This window comes from Ambystoma mexicanum, chromosome 5p, assembly GCF_040938575.1.
Source record: "Ambystoma mexicanum isolate Mex_15411 chromosome 5p, UKY_AmexF1_1, whole genome shotgun sequence".
Lineage (NCBI taxonomy): Eukaryota > Metazoa > Chordata > Amphibia > Caudata > Ambystomatidae > Ambystoma > Ambystoma mexicanum.
This window is the reverse complement of record NC_090930.1, coordinates 581092186-581112171: the sequence shown is the minus strand read 5'-3', so window position 1 is coordinate 581112171 and position 19986 is coordinate 581092186.

Here is a 19986-nt window from a genome sequence, read left to right as displayed (position 1 = left end):
CAAAATTACCTCCCTCTGTATTGGTAAAAGGCATTTGTGGAAAAGTAGTTTATATACCATTAAATCTAAAAGAAAATGTGCATACTCTAGGAGTGCAACGTCCAATGCAGCAATCTTTAATTATATTAGTAAATGGAGTACCTACAAAAGACAAAAAAATATGGCAACAGCTGGTAGATTTATATAAAGTTAGAAAAGATTTCCAATATCTTAAAGAGAATAATGAATATTACAAAGAAATTAATATTGAAGAAAACTTGAAAGATACAACTGAAATAATTCAAGAAACACAAGAAGCTGGTCAATTTGAGCTACTAGATCCTGCTACAATATCAAATACTTTAGACCAGTATACAATTCATCCTTTGCACTGTAATGACACTGTACAAGATGTACTGGAAACTTACCAAATGCGTCAAACAAAAGGATCGCCAATCAGTATATGGGAAAAAAGTATAGAAGCACGTGCTTTTCCTCTACTCTTTCCAACTGGCAAAGGAGGAAGGTATGATGATCGACCTATTCAAATATCAGCTTCAGAATACCGCTCATTACGGATGTATTCTGAAGATCCCAGATTTAGACAAAATGTGGAATACATATTCCACCTACTCTTTGAAAGTGAACTAGCAACTTTATGTTACGGAGTTGCACACATATTAAAATCAGGATCACACTTTCAAAATATGACAGCTACACAATTATTAGAGAAAGTGCAACAAAAGGATGAGGTTTTACAATCAAATATTACAAATCTATTAGCAAATATGCGTGGTACTAAAGAGTACTGGTTTCGACGTAATGGAGATGTACGTTGTATGATCAGAAACCTTGGCCCACCCACTTGGTTTGTTACATTAAGTTGTGCAGAATATGCATGGGAAGATTTACATGATTTCCTACACATATCAAATAAAAACAAAACAAACATAGATATTATAACACCTGGAGAACTTTGTTCTTTGGATCCTGTTAATGTTTCAAGATATTTTCACTATCGCTTCATTGCTATGCTACATTTTATTTGTAATAAAACTGTTCCTCCCCTTGGAGAAGTGCAACACTTCTTTTGGAGAAAAGAATACCAAGCCAGAGGAGCACCACATATCCACATGCTTTTATGGATTAAAGATGCTCCTAAATTTGGTCAAGACAGTGATGCCACTGTTTTACAGTTTATTGAAAAATATGTCACTTGTGAAATTCCATCAGAAGCCACAAATAGTGATCTTTGTGCACAAATTTTACAATTTCAAAGACACAAATGTGGAAAATATTGTCGTCGCAAATACAAAAACAAAGGCAAATACTCCACCAAATGCCGATTTGGTTTCCCTAGACCAGTTACAAATACAGGTCAAGTAAACAACCTCATGTCTTCAGTTAGACATACTGTTAAAGGAAAGTCACCTAAAAATACATATTACATAAAAATAAAAGAAGAAGAAAATTATATCAATGATTATAATGCAATCATTGCCCACTTATGGAATGCAAACATAGATGCGCAGTACATTGCAGACAATTCTACTGCAGTTGCACGATATGTCACAGCATACTTAACTAAAGCAGAAAAGACAGAGCTCCAAGACCTCTGGAATGACCTGTCATCAGATAAAACAGTATCTCAGAAATTATACAGCTTGGGCATAAACATGCTCACCCATAGAGAATGTGGCTCTTATGAAGCAGCTGATCGTTTAACTGGTACTTCATTGTATGGTAAATCTGAAAATATAGTATGGCTAAGTCTTGGTCCAGCTAAATCTAGAAAAAGAGTTCTAAAATCATATGAAGATATAGAAACAATAGCCAAACATGATCCCAACAGCCAAGACATTTTAAAAAACAATTTATTGGACACATACTACCCAAACAGAAGTAATACTTTGGAAAACATGTGTCTATACCAAATAGCCCAAAACTACACATACAAAAATAACATGAAACCCGATGAAAAAAAAGGTAAATATAGAGTGACAGACTGTGAGCGCAGCTTAGTTAAACTCACTAAACCAAATTTAATTAATCATATCAAATTGTCATTGAAGACTCCTCAACATAAAGAAGTATATTACATGTCCCTGCTACAACTCTTCAAACCATGGAGAAAAGAAGAACAATTACTAGATAACTATGACTCATATGAGGATGCTTTCAAAGCAAATGAAAGCACTATAACTGATGTAAACTTTACACAGTACAAAACAATGTTGCACAATGAACAGCAACATGAAGAAGAACTCCAGGCTCAACTAGATAAGGATACTCCTGACAGTAGTCAACCTTCTGTAACAGGAAGCCAAGAACCACTGGGAGAACCCCTAATAACAAATGAGGCAGAATTAGCTATGCTAGAAGTAGAAAACACCATGTGTCAGTATGAAGATAAGGAAGACTTAACTATACTACAATCAAAACTAAACAATGAGCAAAGTAGCATTTTTCAAGAAGTAACAAAACAAATTGCACATGGTGTAAAACATGAAAATAAAGAATGTTCCTGCCATAATTATAAACCTATACTACTGTACGTCAGTGGTGAAGCTGGTTCTGGCAAAACATTCCTAATCAAAATCATTAGTAAGTTCCTTCAACAATTGACAAACAACAAACTGTCAGCTGTTGTCACTGCCCCCACAGGTTTAGCTGCCTACAACATAGGTGGTGTTACATTACACCGATTACTACTATTACCAGTAGAACACCAGAACAAATTAGACTATTACAAACTTTCTGCAGAAGCTGCAATGGAATTACGCAGAGTATTGAAACAAATACAAATGCTACTAATAGATGAAGTGAGCATGCTCTCCAACCTGATGTTAGCTTTGATTCACCTCATATTACAAGAAGTACTCAAAACAGATTATGAAGAGCTCTTTGCAGGAAAACACATTATTGTTTTTGGAGATCTGCTTCAATTAACACCAGTAAAAGATGAACCTATTTTTAAAACATTAGGGAACAAACTCTGCTGTAAAACTGTGGGCAGCATTGGAAATGTCAACCTTTGGCAACATTTCCAATACAGAGAATTAACAGAAAACATGCGCCAATCTGCAGATCTAACTTATGCCAACATTTTAAAAAGTTTGAGAGTTGGTATACTTTCTAAAGAAGCAGAAGCAACATTGAAAACCTGGGACATTAATGCACTTTATGGCGATAATGCATGTGCTACAGATGTTATGGAACAATTAGCCCACAAAAATGTCAATTGTATGGCCTTAATGCCAACTCTTGCAAGCTGTTTCAAATTCAATGAAATCATGCTAAGTAAAGAAATGCAACCAATAATGGAAATTAGCGCCACAGACAAACTAGATGTACATGGTATGACACTACCCATGTGTGACCAAGCCACAACAAGACTAAATAATTTAGAAAAATCAATCTCAAACAAAGCAGGCTTAGAAAAGATGTTAAAATTATCCTTAAATTGCAGAGTAATGCATACACGTAACCTTGAGGTTGACCAAGGACTAGTTAATGGAGCACTGGGTACAGTTGTTGGCTTTCAAACATACCCACTTGACAACAAAATTCAGTTTGTCAATATACTCTTTGACAAACTTTCAGAAGTAAAACGGATAGGACGCTCAACAGCTAGATTCCTTCTCTTCAAAGATATGTATGTACGCAGAGAACAATTTTCTCTAACTCTTGCATACGCAGTCACAATTCATAAATCACAAGGTCTTACCCTAGACAAAGCAATGATAGATATTGGTACCACAGTCTTTAAAGAAGGCATGAGCTACGTAGCACTATCACGCTTACGTACACTTGACGGTCTATTTCTAATCAACTTTGATGCAAGTAAAGTAAACGCTGATATTCCTTGCATTTTAGAATATAATAGACTTCGCTCACTATACACTCCCCATCTAAACACATATTCTGTTCCACAAAAACTAAAACGTTGTAAAAGAAAACTAAATCAAACAGAAATGCAACCGGACGTCACTGCAAATCCTCCAAAGAGAGTAAAAGAAACTAATACTTCATCAAGTACCACAAACAAACAGAATCAATTAGAGAAAGTAAACCAGGTACTTCTTTAAAGAAGGAAGACAAACTCCAAAAAAGCAGTTAGATACAGAACTACCTGGACCATTTAAATTCTCAAATATAGTTGGTGTAAATTGCTATGCAAATGTAGCAATGAATATTCTATTTCAATTACCAATAATTGTTGACAACATTTACTCACACAGTACAGACCCATTGTGTTTGCAAATGTTAGTACTTCACAGAAATGCAGCAAACAATCCTGACAACACAAATAGTGTTTTTGGAATAAGATGACAATTGGACTACTGTGCTGGAATGGTGAAATTCACTATAAACTCACAGGAAGATCCACAAGAATTTCTAATGTACTTACTACAAGTACTGGAAAACAAAAACATACCTATAAATGAAATCTTTCAGATTTCATGCATGTGGAAACATACATGCACTCTCTGCAACAATGTGACACAAGAAGAAATCCCCAATGAACGCTTCATATATATATCAATACCAAATTGTGAATCAATTCCATTTCAGCAACTTGTACAAAATGCAAACCATGGTAGATTATGCTCTACCTGCAATTCAGATAATCACTCCACGTTAGTAATACAAACACATAGTAAATATGTAATACTAATGCTTCTACGTTACAATGCAGATGGTACCAAAAACAACTGCATGCTGACTGGATGCACACATGGTCAAATATCACTGGGTAAGAAAACCTTCACAACAATAGGTATAATCTACCACGCAGGAGCCACAACCAATTCAGGGCACTACACTGCATACATAAAAAATAAATGTGGATGGTTTGAATGTAATGATAGTACCATTACTCTAAAGCAGAGATTACCAGCAAATCTTACAAACGCTTATTTGATGTTCTTAAAACCAAAATTTGATAAATAAACTGTATTTAAACCTTTAAGTAAATTTGTGTTACAAAAATATAAACTGTTAGAATACTCCAAAAGCTATCTAACTGCTCAAAGATTCTACAACAACTAATCAGATAAATGAATACCACTAAATTAGGCCAAAAAATACACAGTTAGAATACGCCAATTGGTATCTAAATGTCCAGATAGGTAAATCAAAACCACTAAAATATATTAAAAAAATAGACAGGTAGAATATGCCAATTGGTATCTAACTGCTCCAAAAATTTATAATATCAAAACAAATGAAGTATCTGTTACTGCTCCAAAAAAAATACAACAAAGCAAAGTATAAAGCATTAGCCAGAAACAACAAGTGAACACTGAAAACAAACAAACAAAAGCTATTTTCTTTTATCACAGAAATGAAGAAGAAAAACCTGGACTCCCATTACTAGACCAAACAGTAAGTATACAATAATAAGGACAACCATAGCAGCATATCACATCCATACTATCTAATACCTTTGTTCCTTATACATTTGTTTTTCACCCAAAGTTATAAGCAAATATGAATGTGATATGCTGCGGTGGTTGTTGCCAGGGCATAGAGTCTTGGGTGCATGGCTAAATGGCCATGCACCCAAGACTCTATGCCCTGGCAACAACCACCGCAGCATATCACATCCATAGAGTCAAACATTTCAACTATGATCTATGGGGAACTTTTAATGTCCGCGAACAATGTGAGTGTTCTTAGAACACTTTGAACTTGCCAGCGAACAATACGGACACCGTTTTCAGGACACCCCCTACGAACATTTCAGAACGACGCGATAATTCTTACAACACTTTCAACTTAACAATGAACAATACGGAGAGCGTCCTAAGGACACCCCCTACGAACATTCCAGGACACCGGGAGTGTTCTTAGAAGCGTCTTCAGAACACCACCATCTTGTTTATTTGCGAACATTTCAGGACACCGCAAGTGTTTTTAGGACACATTCAACTTGACAAAGAACAATACGGACAGCGTCCTCAGGACACCCCCTACGAACACTCCCCGGACACCGGGAGTGTTCTTAGAAGCGTCTTCAGAACACCACCATCTTGTTTATTTGCGAACATTTCAGGACACCGCAAGTGTTCTTAGGACACATTCAACTTGACAAAGAACAATACGGACAGCGTCCTCAGGACACCCCCTACGAACACTCCCCGGACACCGCGAGTGTTCTTAGAAGCTTCTTCAGAACACCCCCATTTTGTTTATTTGCGAACATTTCAGGACACCGCGAGTGTTCTTAGGACACATTCAACTTGACAAAGAACAATACGGACAGCGTCCTCAGGACACCACCTATGAACACTCCCCGAACACCGGGAGTGTTCTTAGAAGCGTCTTCAGAACACCACCATCTTGTTTATTTGCGAACATTTCAGGACACCGCAAGTGTTCTTAGGACACATTCAACTTGACAAAGAACAATACGGACAGCGTCCTCAGGACACCTCCTACGAACACTCCCCGGACACCGCAAGTGTTCTTAGAAGCTTCTTCAGAACACCCCCATTTTGTTTATTTGCGAACATTTCAGGACACCGCGAGTGTTCTTAGGACACATTCAACTTGACAGAGAACAATACGAACAGCGTCCTCAGGACACCCCCTACGAACACTCCCCGGACACCGCGAGTGTTCTTAGAAGCCTTTTCAGAACACCACCATCTTGTTTATTTGCGAACATTTCAGTACACCGCGAGTGTTCTTAGGACACATTCAACTTGACAGAGAACAATACGGACAGTGTCCTCAGGACACCCCCTACGAACACTCCCCGGACACCGCGAGTGTTCTTAGAAGCGTCTTCAGAACACCCCCATTTTGTTTATTTGCGAACATTTCAGGACACCGCAAGTGTTCTTAGGACAGACTCAACTTGACAGAGAACAATACGGACAGCGCCCTCACGAAACCCCCTACGAACACTCCCCGGACACCGCAAGTGTTCTTAGAAGCGTCTTCAGAACACCCCCATTTTGTTTATTTGCGAACATTTCAGGACACCGCGCGTGTTCTTAGAACACATTCAACTTGACAGAGAACAATACGGACAGCGTCCTCAGGACACCACCTACGAACACTCCCCGGACACCACGAGTGTTCTTAGAACAGTTTAACTTTGCTTGCGAACAGAACGGACACATATTGACTCCTTAGAAAACCCCCTAGTCAGTTTATTTAGAACATTTCAGAACACCCGTGATGTCCGCAAACAAATCGAACACAACAAGAACGTCTAACACATAAAAAACACAACTTTCATCCTATCTCACACACTCCCACCCTCCCCAAACAATCCTACACACCAACACACTCTACAAAATACACATTTTGAACAAAGTTTCACCGCGCTGTCCGGGGACGTCCGCGAATCCAATATGGCGGGCGATACCGAAAAATCTGACGCGCTTCACGCTCCACGCCGTCCAATAAGCGAACACTTTGCATGTCCGCGAACATCACGCAAGACGATTGGCCAATCAGGACACTTTCCGTGGAGCGAACAGGGAAGTGTATCTGCAAACCGAACACAGATATCACTAATTTTTTTTTACCTTCTTTTTGGTCATTTGAAAAAAAACTACTGGACGAATTTTCACCAAATTTGCAAAAGCACGCTTTTGGGACCAAGCTGCTGCTCCTGGTCCAAATTTGGTGGAAATCCGTCCAGCGGTTTGGGTTGTATGCGCGAGCAAACATTTTTTCCCATTCACTCTATGGAGAGTGAGTATAATGTATACAAATATGAGCATATAGAGGGAAGGTAGAGTAATAAAAATAAAACTATGACAAAGTGCTGATAACCATAATGATTATCTTCATGCACAGAAAGGATTGCTCTCTTTCAAGCCTGTATCTTCCGCTATGTACATGTTTCATATGATGTGACAGGACCCCAAGTCTACAAATATAGCACCTTTTCAATTTTTACTTCCTGACTGTTACTGAAGAAAACTATGTGGCTTCGATATGTCAGTAAAGGATAAAAAGGGAGAGCCAGCCATGTGATGTCATCAGTTATGTCATCAATGACATTTGTGATGTCATCTTTGATGTTCTGGGTGTTAGTGTTAGCAGTGCACGGTGGCGCGAGTTATGGTTGCTTATGTTACCATAACTGGCGAATTTCAAGGGTTTTTCGGTTTTACTTGGAACCATAACATCCCTTTAACAAAGTTTTTTCACGGAATTTCATAGGTTTTTAGTAGCACAACTTAACCATAATATCCCTGACATGTAACATAGAACATACTAATCCCCTCGTAGTGATTTTCATGTCTGTGGACTACCGCCATGTCCACGGACACATCGAAAATCTGAGCGTGGTGAATGTAAATTTAAATAGTGTGCCCCATTTCCCCTTTGAAGTTGGCTCTGAAAAGAGCCGTTTTTTTTTTTTTTTACAGATGCTTGACAGACACCTGTTATTTTATATTTGTTTTCTTGTTTTTTTTCTTACTTTACTCCTAAAATCTTCACATAACCTTCTCCAAAGCAACCCTTACATTCCAAAATAGAAAGGCATTTCCCGTAAAAGATAAAGAAATGCCATCTTCTTTAAAATTAACAGCATTACTGGCATCAATAGTCTCATTGTTACAGAAGAACATACCAGCTCTAAGCATGAAGGCACACATGCCTCGGTTGATGACACACCTAGCAATGTTTTGCTGAGGACAAAAAACTGAACTATTGTCCCATATTGCCCTAAGTAGTAATCCAGAAAAAATTACTTTCGCATTTGGAAGGATCTTCATTACGGCTTGAACCAAGCGTTCCAAATCAGCCAACAAAGTAGGGGCACTGACGTTGCCCAAAAGGAAAGCACCATAGTGCAAAACTACCACATGCGGACTGTTCATCGTGTCCATATCCGCACAAACTTGTACAATTCCCTGTACATTGCAATCAGGCACAGTGCTCCACACCACCTCCACTCCTTTCACATCAAAATTCTTTGCAACATGCCTGCATTCAGCGTACTGCTGTAAACCATGCACAAACATATCTCCGAGCACCAACACCCTGACTTTCTCCACTTCTGCCATCTTCACCACACACAGTCTCTTTCAACACAAATCCACAACCTCGACATCTGATTGGCTGATCTGTACAGTCATCTTTCCATGTTGGATTTCCTGGAAAAACCCGGATTTACCACGCCCTGTCCACGAAGAGCCGCGGTGTCCGCGGACGGCGTCCACTTTACTCTCTGTACCATTCCCTCATTGCATACAGCTAAGAAATCACACAATACGAATAACGTCCTCAGAACACCCCCATTTTGTGAATTTTCGAACATTTCAGGACAATTATCATTTCATTATTCAACATATTAACAATACAAATATTATACTTTTATCTTGTACTCTGCACACAATGCTATCTTTCTCCATTAGTAGCTCAGTATACTACATAGAATCCCATAATACAATGCTATTTATTGATATAAATGCATTGTTCAAAGCACTAATAACGGTATATTTATTGCAATATCCTTGACACTTTTTTCGGAACATTATAATAAAAATCCCTAGTACACAAATTCCATGAAAAGTACATACACATGTGATGTCATCAGTGATTTCATCAATGACATTTGCGATGTCATCTTTGATGTCCTGGGTGTTAGTCTTAGCAGTGCATGGTGTTGGCGCGAGTTATTTTTCATAGCTTACCATAACTTGCTATTTTCAGGGGTCTTTCGGCTGTACTTAGAACCATAACGTCCTTTAAACAAACTTTTTTTAATATCACGCAAACAATATACAAACATGGCGTGCAAAAACCAACTTCTACAGATGGCTTTACACAGAATGTTGCAAATTAAGAATTTATGCTCGTTCACAGTGAAGGTCAGCTGCTTCCATTTTTTTCTCGGGCCCCGGAGAGGCTCACGAAGCAGACTATAAGGTTGTATTGTGTTTTGACCTTGACAGACAGAGATTGTGATGAAAGACTTCTCTTGAAGGAGTGTTGCTAAAACGTAAGAGAAGATGAAGATGACATTTCTGAAACGAAATCACTTTTACATATTATATCAGTATGCGAAAGATCGTTGGCACACGCTGAGTCGTATTTTGGGACTGCACCACTCGTAGACAATGGAAATTGCAATTGTACTGTAAGTAACCCTTTAGATTACTTTATACCAAATATAATTACAATAGCGTAGCATTAAAGACCGCTGAAGTTGAACTTGTTCGTTAAAAGTGGCATAATGTTTTCTACCGCGCACTATCACCGCCGAATTGATCCCCTGTCGTTTAGAGGGCTCTGAAAAAGGCAGACGACACAGAGTGGGTTAATATAAATAATTTAACCGGTCTATAGGCGGTCAAGCGCTCTACTCGCTGTGCCACTTCACTGTAGCCTGTCAAGTGGCACAGCAAGTACAGCGCTCGCTTTGACATCCTTGCACAGCTTGCTAACGCAAGTTCGAATCCCGGCAAGGCGAAACTCAGCCTTTCATCCTTCCGTGGTCGATAAATGAGCACCACACCGTGGTTAATAATAAGCACTGCTTACATACCTCACAGTTCTTAGCGATATATGAATGGGAAAATATTATTATTTTATTATTAACATACTCTGTTGCACTATCTTCGATAGCAAATAGTTTCACACCCTAATAAATAAAATGATGATTTTTAATGAAGATCGGCTGGTGAGACTAATTTATGTTTTTTAAAACAGGTACGTGGCCCCATTTTGTCTATGTCACGATTTACAGACTCCAGCAGATGGGGTCTTCAACTGCCAGGTGCAAGTCCAAATATGCAACTTCATGACCCTCACCATTTTATGGGACAATCGCAAAGGACCAATATGCCCTTACGCAGTACTAGCGGCTACAAATAACATACCAACTAATAGGGTGGTCTAATGGCTCGTTATTGGAGCAACCTTCCGATTATCAGAGCGACCATTTACTGCTTTTATCATAAACCAACAGCCTATCTACCGCAAAGGAAGATTGCGTGGCTCCAAATAAACTTTTGCTGATCGACAGCAGAGACAATAGCAAATCGCTGAATATTCACTAAACATTTCATGTGAAATAAATGTACTTTACCAAATGTACAATCCTGCTGTTTACTTTTAAACCACAGTTTCATATTCCGAATTGTGGCGCACTGAGTTGTAAGCTGATCTAACACTCTCTGTACCGCAAAGGAATATCGCGTGTCTCAACATGAACTTTTGCGGATCGACAACAAAGACAAATGCAAATTGCTGGATATTCTCTAAACATTTGATGTCAAATAAATGTACTTTACAACATTTACAATCTTGCTCTTTGCTTTTAAATCACAGTTTCATATTCCGAATTGTGGCGCGCTGTGTTGTGACATAATGTGTGTTGTCTTCCGGGTTCTGTGTAAAGTCGCGTAGTACTGGAGACGACTGGGCGCGTTTCATTACGCACCCTGTAACGTCACGGAGAAAGGCAGGGAATATGAATGCTTTGATAATATCAGGCTTAGGGGCAGGAGATATGATTTAGTGTCGCAAAAGCAAGTCAGCCAGGTCAATAGCGCCAGTCATAGGATTATCACATAATGTCGACGCACACCAGCCGGATTTATCGTTTCTTTAGTGGACAAAAAGTCAGTTGACGCCCCTAGGAAATTGTACTATTAGTGAACAAAAGGAGTGCTCTTAAAACACTTTCACCCTGACAACGAACAATACAAACAACGTTCTCAGAACACCCCATTTTGTGTTATTGCAACCATTTCGGGACACTGCGAGTGTTCTTAGAACACATTCAACTAGACAGATTACAATACGGACAGCGTCCTGAGGACACCCCCAGTTTGTGTATTTATGAACAATTAAATACACCGCGAGTGTTCATAGCTCATTTTTACCTTCCTTGCGAACAAAAATGACACATACTCCGTCCTCTAAACCATAGCTCTCAACTCACACGCTTTTGGCGGGTGTCACACGCCTTGTAAAGGGCAGACTCACCCGCCAAGCCTCCTGCACGCCCATTCATTCCAATGGGCGTCTCACCCGCTAAAAACAAAATCGGGTGATTTTATCCGCCTGTAAAACAAAAATGGTTGAGAGCTATGTCTAAACACCCCACCATTTAGTTTATTTACAAAATGTCAGAACAGCCGTGTTCTCCGCGGACAAATCGAACGCAACAAAAAGGTCTAGCACATAAAAAAACAAAACATTGAACCTATCTCATACTCCCCAACCCTCCCCAAACACTCTTACACACCAACACACGGCACTAAATACAATTTTTTATCCACGTTTCACTGCGCTGTACGCGGTCGACTGCGAATACAAGATGGCGGGCGCCACAGAAAATCTGACGCGCTCCACGCCCCTCGCCGTCCAATCAGCGAACACGTCGCATGTCCGCGGACATGACACAAGCCCATGGGCCAATCGGGGTGCTGTCCGTGGAGCGAACAGGGAAGTCCGTCCGCGAAGCGAACGCAGATATCACAAATTTTTTTGCCTTACATTTTGGTCATTTTTAAAAAAACTACTGGACAGATTTACACCAAATTTACAAAAGCACGCTTTTGGGACCAGGCCGCCGCTCCTGCCGCAAATTTGGTGTAAATCCGTCCAGCGATTCGGGCTGTAGCCGTGCGCAAAGTTTTTTCCTATTCAGTCTATGGGAAAAAAAAAAGTTTTGGGACCCCCCCTATAACTTTAGCCCCCCTGGACGAATCCTCACCAAACTTTTCAAAAAAATTCAGAGTGACCCAACTACTTATTTTGCAAAGTTTGGTGAGGATCCGTCCAGGGAGAGCGAAGTTATAAGCCGCCCAAAAAGTGCTCTTCCTATGGAAACAGCAACTTAACCATAACTACATGGCCACTACCGTGGCCATGTAATATATATATATATATATATATATATATATATATATATATATATATATATATATATACACACATATATATATTACCAAACCAAACAATTGTAAACAAACAATTTGGGTAATACCGGCATATTCATCTGCCTCTCAACATTGTCATATCCCTATCCCAATATATTGTTTTATATTAAGCTCCCATGGGTATCTTTGTCAATAATGCTGGAATCTGTTGAGCAGTATGGTCAGTTATCAGGCCGCAAAATGACTTGGCTTAATTCAAGCCTCTATCCGTTACCAAGTTGGGGGATTTCAAAGTTAGATATGCTGCTTTGAGTCTTTACAAAGGGTGCTTTAGGTACTTTGGCATTTTTATGAATTTCGATAAGGTATACCAGGATAACGTGGGTGCCATGTAACCTACGATGACTGGCAAAGTATGGGATGGGGAATCACAATTTACTGGTGCCTGACTTCCCGGGCCGCTGGACGTGTAATCAGCTGGTGGCACCGAGAAGTCATGCACTGGTAAAATATTGCGGTCCAGCGGCAACCCACCAGTAGCACCGGCAGGGTTACCACCGGACCTGTAACGAGGCCCAATGTCTTTTTCTGATTTCTGTTAGTAATGGGGAAGTGATGCTTTGGTCATGGTTGGATTTTCCTGACATGCCATCTGAATATAAGATTGTGATGGTCAACAGCGGGCTCTCTGAAGGGGGGAAATGCTTTACAAGACTTTATGGTGCCAGCTTGCCTGATCCCTTCTCTGTTAAGCTAAAGTCAAGTGCAGTCTGTGAGAAGGATTTAGAGGTGACAATTGATGATTAAGATTGAAAGCGCATTTGTTACCACATGATGAATGTGTCTGTGAATGCTCTCCTAAAACAGATTCACTATACATTTTTACACAGAGCATACCATCACAAGTTGATATATATACATTTTTTCCTGGGTATTCTCTTCCTTGTCTTCAACGTAATATTCCTAGCTTTTTGTTTATACATATCTTATGGGAATGCATGGCAGTAGGTGCCCTGGGATGCTGATAGTGGATTATTGGTCTGGGATTACTGTGTAGGGGGTGGAGCTCTTGCATATGCTGTGTTTATTATGCAAAGTAGCTCAATAGAGAAAAGACAGTTCATAGTAATACATGCAAAATCAATACACACATTTCATCTTAAAAGAGAGTTATTAAAATATGTATTTAAACAAATATAAAAACAATTAGATATGATAAATAAAAAAAAAACACACAATAATAATTACAGAGAGCTAACATCGAAGGCCATGTGATCTATGTATTGTGTAGGCTTGGGCATCCTTATCTGATATGTACAGCCTTCCTGAGAAATGCAGGGAGAGTCCAAAATACATCTGAGTTCATTGACATTAGTAAACATACAATGCTGTACGGCACTGCTTCAGGTTACGTTTCGTAAACATTTCATGCAATAAAGCTTATCTCAAAGAATCATATTCTGTACAAAAGATCAGGATGTGGCACGGGCCACTTGGTATATTAGAACAGAAGCAGCACCGCCTCGACCCGAGTCTAATATGCGGGCTAAACTCAGGGACGTCATTTCACCAAAATGCCAGAGGTAGTGGAAGTGACATCACATGACCCTTGACCCCTGATGACATCACAGGACGTGATGTCATTTGACCCCACCCTGAAGTGATATCACGGGAAGCAATGGAACACAACCTTTCACCCATTGACAAAACAGGAAGTGGCATCACATAGCATTGTACACTACAAAAATATGATATACAATATCACTATAATGTGATGTACATTTCATACAAGAATGGATCGCCATATGTATCGTTAAGTTGTATAAGCCCATATTACCAAATTACTGTGAATGCAAGCAGACGTCCATGTCCAAAGGATGTGTTATTATATAGCACTTACGCTTAAGCTCTTTATATGGAAAAAATATACACCCAATAACACCCAACCTGTGTTGGTACTCATTTATCGATCTCAGACCTCAGAAGGATGAAAGGCTGAGTTGAGGCATTTAAGCACAGACTAAGGGCCTCATCACGAGTTTGGCGGTAACCCTTAAATGCAGTGGTAGCGCTATTATCACCGCATTTAAGGGTCCACCAGATCATGACCTTGGTGGATTTCCTCCCAGATATGAGCTGGGGGGAAATCCGCAGCAAATTTGCCGACTGGGCCCAATGGGGAATGAGGAATTCCCGAATGGGCCCAATGGGGAATGGGCAATAACCGTTCCGCCAAACCCGCGATCCAGCGCTAATTTCACCGGGGTGTTTGGTTTGGCGGTATGGCTATTAGCGCCGACGCTAATTGCGCCAGCGTTACCGCCCAACTCGTGATGAGGCCCTAAATCAGTGACTCACCCCCTGAAGTGTTCCTGAAATAAACCTTTAATGAGTCTAGCAATTATTGTATAGAATTTCAGAAAGACACATTATTTGGTATTCCTATTCTTTCTTATTAAGGGTCAGTGCAGAAAGTGTTAGACTTGTGGCACTCCATTTCCTATTTTTCTTATTTTTTTAAGGGGCCTGAACAAGAAGGTTAGCCACTCCTGAAGTAAAGAGCCACATGGCGCTGGCAACAGCCCAGGAGCTTGCAATACAAAAAAAAAGAAAAGAATTCATTTTTGTTTTGATTTATTTTTTAGAGGTCGCAAGGGAGACAACAGAGGTCGCAAGGGAGACCTCTGGTGACCCCTAGATGACGTCCTGGCTAAGCTGTGTGTTGAAGCTTGTGTCAGTAGGAAGCAGGGATGTCATTTGGGGGTCGCCCTGGTCTTTATTGCTACCTCTGTGGTATCCCTTGCTAGCCGTAAAAAAATAAATATATATATATGTATATATCTATTACACGGCCACGGTAGTGGCCGTGTAGTTATGGTTAAGTTGCTGTTTTCATAGGAAGAGCACTTTTTGGACGGCTTATAAAAGAATGAAATCTTTCATTAGCATATCCATTTTTTGTTCCATTCGCTGCAGAGCATTTTCTAATGTCTCTCTTGGTATATTATTTTCACTGTTTGTATGGTATGTTAAAAAAAAAAATGTGTTAAGCACACATAAAGTAACGGTTATTAATTGGCTAATATAGAGAAGTGTTGTGTCTACCATTAGTATCACTGTCTTCACTCATTTCATCTCGTGGGAAATTTTTTTCCAGCTATCCCAAAGTACTGGACATTTCTGTGTAAAAATAAAAAGAAATATGTCACTTTTAGTGTACCTAATACAGAAAGTTTAGAAATATATTTTAAACAATGTAGTTTACTTACTAGTTTTTGCTAAGTTTTGTTGTTACTGATGTGTAGGTCTGCTGTTGCTTTTTGCTGTGCAGTTTCTGTGAGGTAATTATGTTTGAGGCATATATATTTTGTGGTTTATAGTAATAAAACCGAAAACAAAAATCCCGAATACAATAATCTCGAATCCAAAATCTCGAAAAAAAAAAAGTCGAATTTTTTTTTAATGACGTTTTTTGTTCGAAATGGGGGGGTTCCCCCCCCAACCCCCCTTTTTTCTATTTTTTTTTTATTTTAACCCATTTTTTTTACTTACCTGACCCCAAAAAAGCATATAATTAAATAAATAAAAAATTCGACTTTTTTTTTTTCGGGATTTAGGATTCGAGATTATTGTATTTCGAGATTTTTTTTTCGGTCTTTTGACCGACCACCAATGTGTTTATGTGCTGCTTTTTGAACGTGTTCAGTGTTTCTATTGCATGATACACCAATATAAGATACCCCGTGAGTTTTTGGATAGTGTTGATGTTGACTGCGTCCATCCGCGGACATGCGCACAGTCCGCAGAGATCAAAATCACTAGCTGGGGGTTCAGTATGTTCTATGTTACATGTATATAAACAAAGGGAATCCTAGTAAACACCTATCAAATTCACACTATGTATATCTATATTCAGTAAAATAAACTTTGTTAAAGGGACGTTATGGTTAAGTTGAGCTACTAAAAACCTATGAAATAAAGTGAAAAAACTTTGTTAAAGGGACGTTATGGTTCCAAAAACCCCTGAAACTTCCCAGTTATGATAAACTAAGCAACCATAACTCGTGCCACCACCGTGCACTGCTAAGACTAACACTCAGGACATCAAAGATGACATCACAATTGTCCTTGATGACATCACATGTACATTTACTTTTCATGAAAGGTCTGTACAAGGGATTTCTATTGTAATGTTAATATAAAATTGTCAAGGATCATTGGAATAAATATCATGAGCTATTTACTGCATTAAGCAATGCATTAATCAAAAGAGCATTGCAATATGAAGTTTTTTCCAATATACTAAGGTACACATGTACTAACATAGGCATAGTGTGCAGCAAACATGATGGAGATTCAACATTAATAATCTCTACCTCTCCTGTCCCCTCCCAGGCCCTCTGCACTGCACTGGCCTCGCACTTCATCTCAAAAACTCAGGACATCCTGTCCTCGCTCTCCTCCGCTCTCCTCCCTCCCTCTCTTCCCGGCTCTTCCTCTTGCTCTCTTGCAGCCGCCCCTCCGCCCTCCTTCTCTGCTTTTCCACCTTTTTCTGCTGATGAGGTTTCCAGACAAGTCCGATCTATGAAAGCCTCGTCTAAACAGGTTCACCCCTGTTCCTCCAAAACCATCAAGGACCACATCGACTCCCTGGCTCCTGCCCTGGCTGACTTTTGCAACCACTCATTCGCCTCTGGAGTCTTCCCATCCCCCCTCAAGCACTCCCTTGTGCACCCCCTCCTCAAGAAACCCTCTTCCGACCCCTCCTGCCCGGCCAACTATCGCCCAATCTCCATTACTCCCTTCCTTGGCAAACTCCTGGAGAAACTGGCCATCTCCCAGCTTAACCTCCATGCTGAATCTGTTGGTAATCTTCATGACCATCAATCCGGCTTCAGAGCGGCCAGAAGCACGGAAACTGCTCTCCTGAACATCCGTGAGGACCTGCTCCTGAACCTCGATTCCAACACTCCCTGCGTTCTCATTCTGCTCGATCTCTCCTCTGCCTTTGACACTGTCAACCATGCCATCCTGCTCAACCGTCTCCGTGATAACCTGGGTATCACTGGTCAGGCTCTGGCATGGCTGACCTCTTTCCTTTCCGGTCGACCCTCCCAGGTCCAAATGGGCTCCTTCCTCTCTGACATCTTTTTCTCCACCTGTGGTGTCCCCCAGGGATCCATCCTCTCTCCCTGGCTTTTCAACCAATATCTGGCACTCCTTGCCCACCGCATCGCCGCTCTCTGCCCCCACTTCCAGTGCTATGCGGACGATACCCAGCTCATTTTCAGGCTACCCTCGGCCTCCTCCTCTCCTTCCCTCATCTCCGACTGTCTGTCTGCTATCCAGGAATGGTGTGCCGCCAATGACCTCTGCCTTAACGCCAGTAAGACTGAGATTCTACTCATCGGCACACCCACTCCCTCCTTCCCTGCAGCTCTCTGGCCGGCCTCCCTTGGCCCCCTTCCCGCCCCTACCTGCAAGGCTAAAAACCTCGGGGTCATCTTCGACTCCACACTCTCCTTCTCTCCTCATATATCTGACGTCTCTAAGAAGTCACACTACCAGCTGCACCTCCTCAGAGGTATTCTTCCCTTCCTCTCCTTCCCCCAGAAGCTCACTGTCTCCCGAGCCCTGGTTCTCTCTAGGCTGGACTACTGTAACAGCCTCTATCTTAATCTGCCTGCCTCCACTCTCCGCCCTCTGCAACTTATCCAGAACAGAACTGCGAGACTTGTCCTTGGCCTCAAGCCCAGGGACCGTATCTCTCCAGGACTGAAATCTCTTCACTGGCTCCCAGTGGCTGCGAGGATTAAGTTCAAAACCCTCTGCATTGTTCACAAGGCCTTCTGGGGCCTGGGGCCTAAATACCTTCAACTCTCTCTTCCTAAATATCTTCCTTCACGAGCCCTTCGCTCATCCGTCTCCAACTCCCTCATGGTCAGCCGCTTCTCGAAGCAACGAGCTGGGGGTAGATCTCTCTCCGCAGCAGGGGCCTCCCTCTGGAACAGCCTTCCTGCCTCCCTGAAACTTGAGGAGAACCATCTCCGGTTCCGGAAGTACCTCAAAACCTTCCTTTTCGCTTCTGCCTTCTCTCTCCCTCTCCCCTGCTAAACCTGCTTAACTCCCCACTGAATTCTGCACTAAACCTGCATCTGGGCCACTCTCAGCGACCTCGGTCCAGGGCCCAGCCACTCTCCACTTGCACTGCCTCCCTGGCTCCCCCTGCACTGTGGGACTGTCGCTGTATCCCTACAGCCCCCCTTCCCAGCACTTGCTCTGCACTTACCTCGCACTTGCCACCAGCGGGCCCTTTTTATTTATTATTTATTATTTATTATTTATTATTTTATTACGCTACTTACCTTGTACTGCACTTCCCCCCACCTCCTCTCCTTGCACTTTCTCCTTTTCCCCTTACCTCTGCACTTGCGCGATCTGAATGACACCTGGCCTAGTAGGATCGTTTGTCTGTCTTCCCCTTGTTTCCCTCCCTCCCTGCCTCGTCGCGCCTTGAAACACTTGTGTATAGGCGCGTTACAAATACCATATCATATCATATCATATCATGTTAAATACTAAAATTATAAATGCTTTCTTATTAGAGTTTTGCATACTGTGAAACATTTACAAAGTATGTAATAGAACCCACTTACTACAGTATTGCATTATAAAACACAAAACACAAACAACAACACATACAAATATGAGCATATACAGGGAAAGTGAAGTAAACAAAAAAAAACAGCAGTATTACCCAACATTCTTCATAACCTAACTGATTATGTTAATGCACAGTAATGATTGCTCTGCTTGAAAACTGCTACTTCTCTATGTAAAACTATCACATTATGTGACTGGACCCAAACGAAAGTAGTATGAGTACAATGTATACAAATATGAGCATGTCCAGGGAAAGTAAAGTAATAAAAAAACAGCAGAACTATACGAACGTGTTCGTAACCTTACTGATTATCTTCATATAAACAAAGCATTGCTATCTTTCAAGTTTGTGTTTTTCCCTCTATGTATATGTTTAATATGCTGTGAGTGGGCGCTGAATGAATTACTGTAAGAACATATTTGAAGTATAAGTGTACAAATATAGTACTTTTTGAATTTGTTGTTCCTGACTGTTACT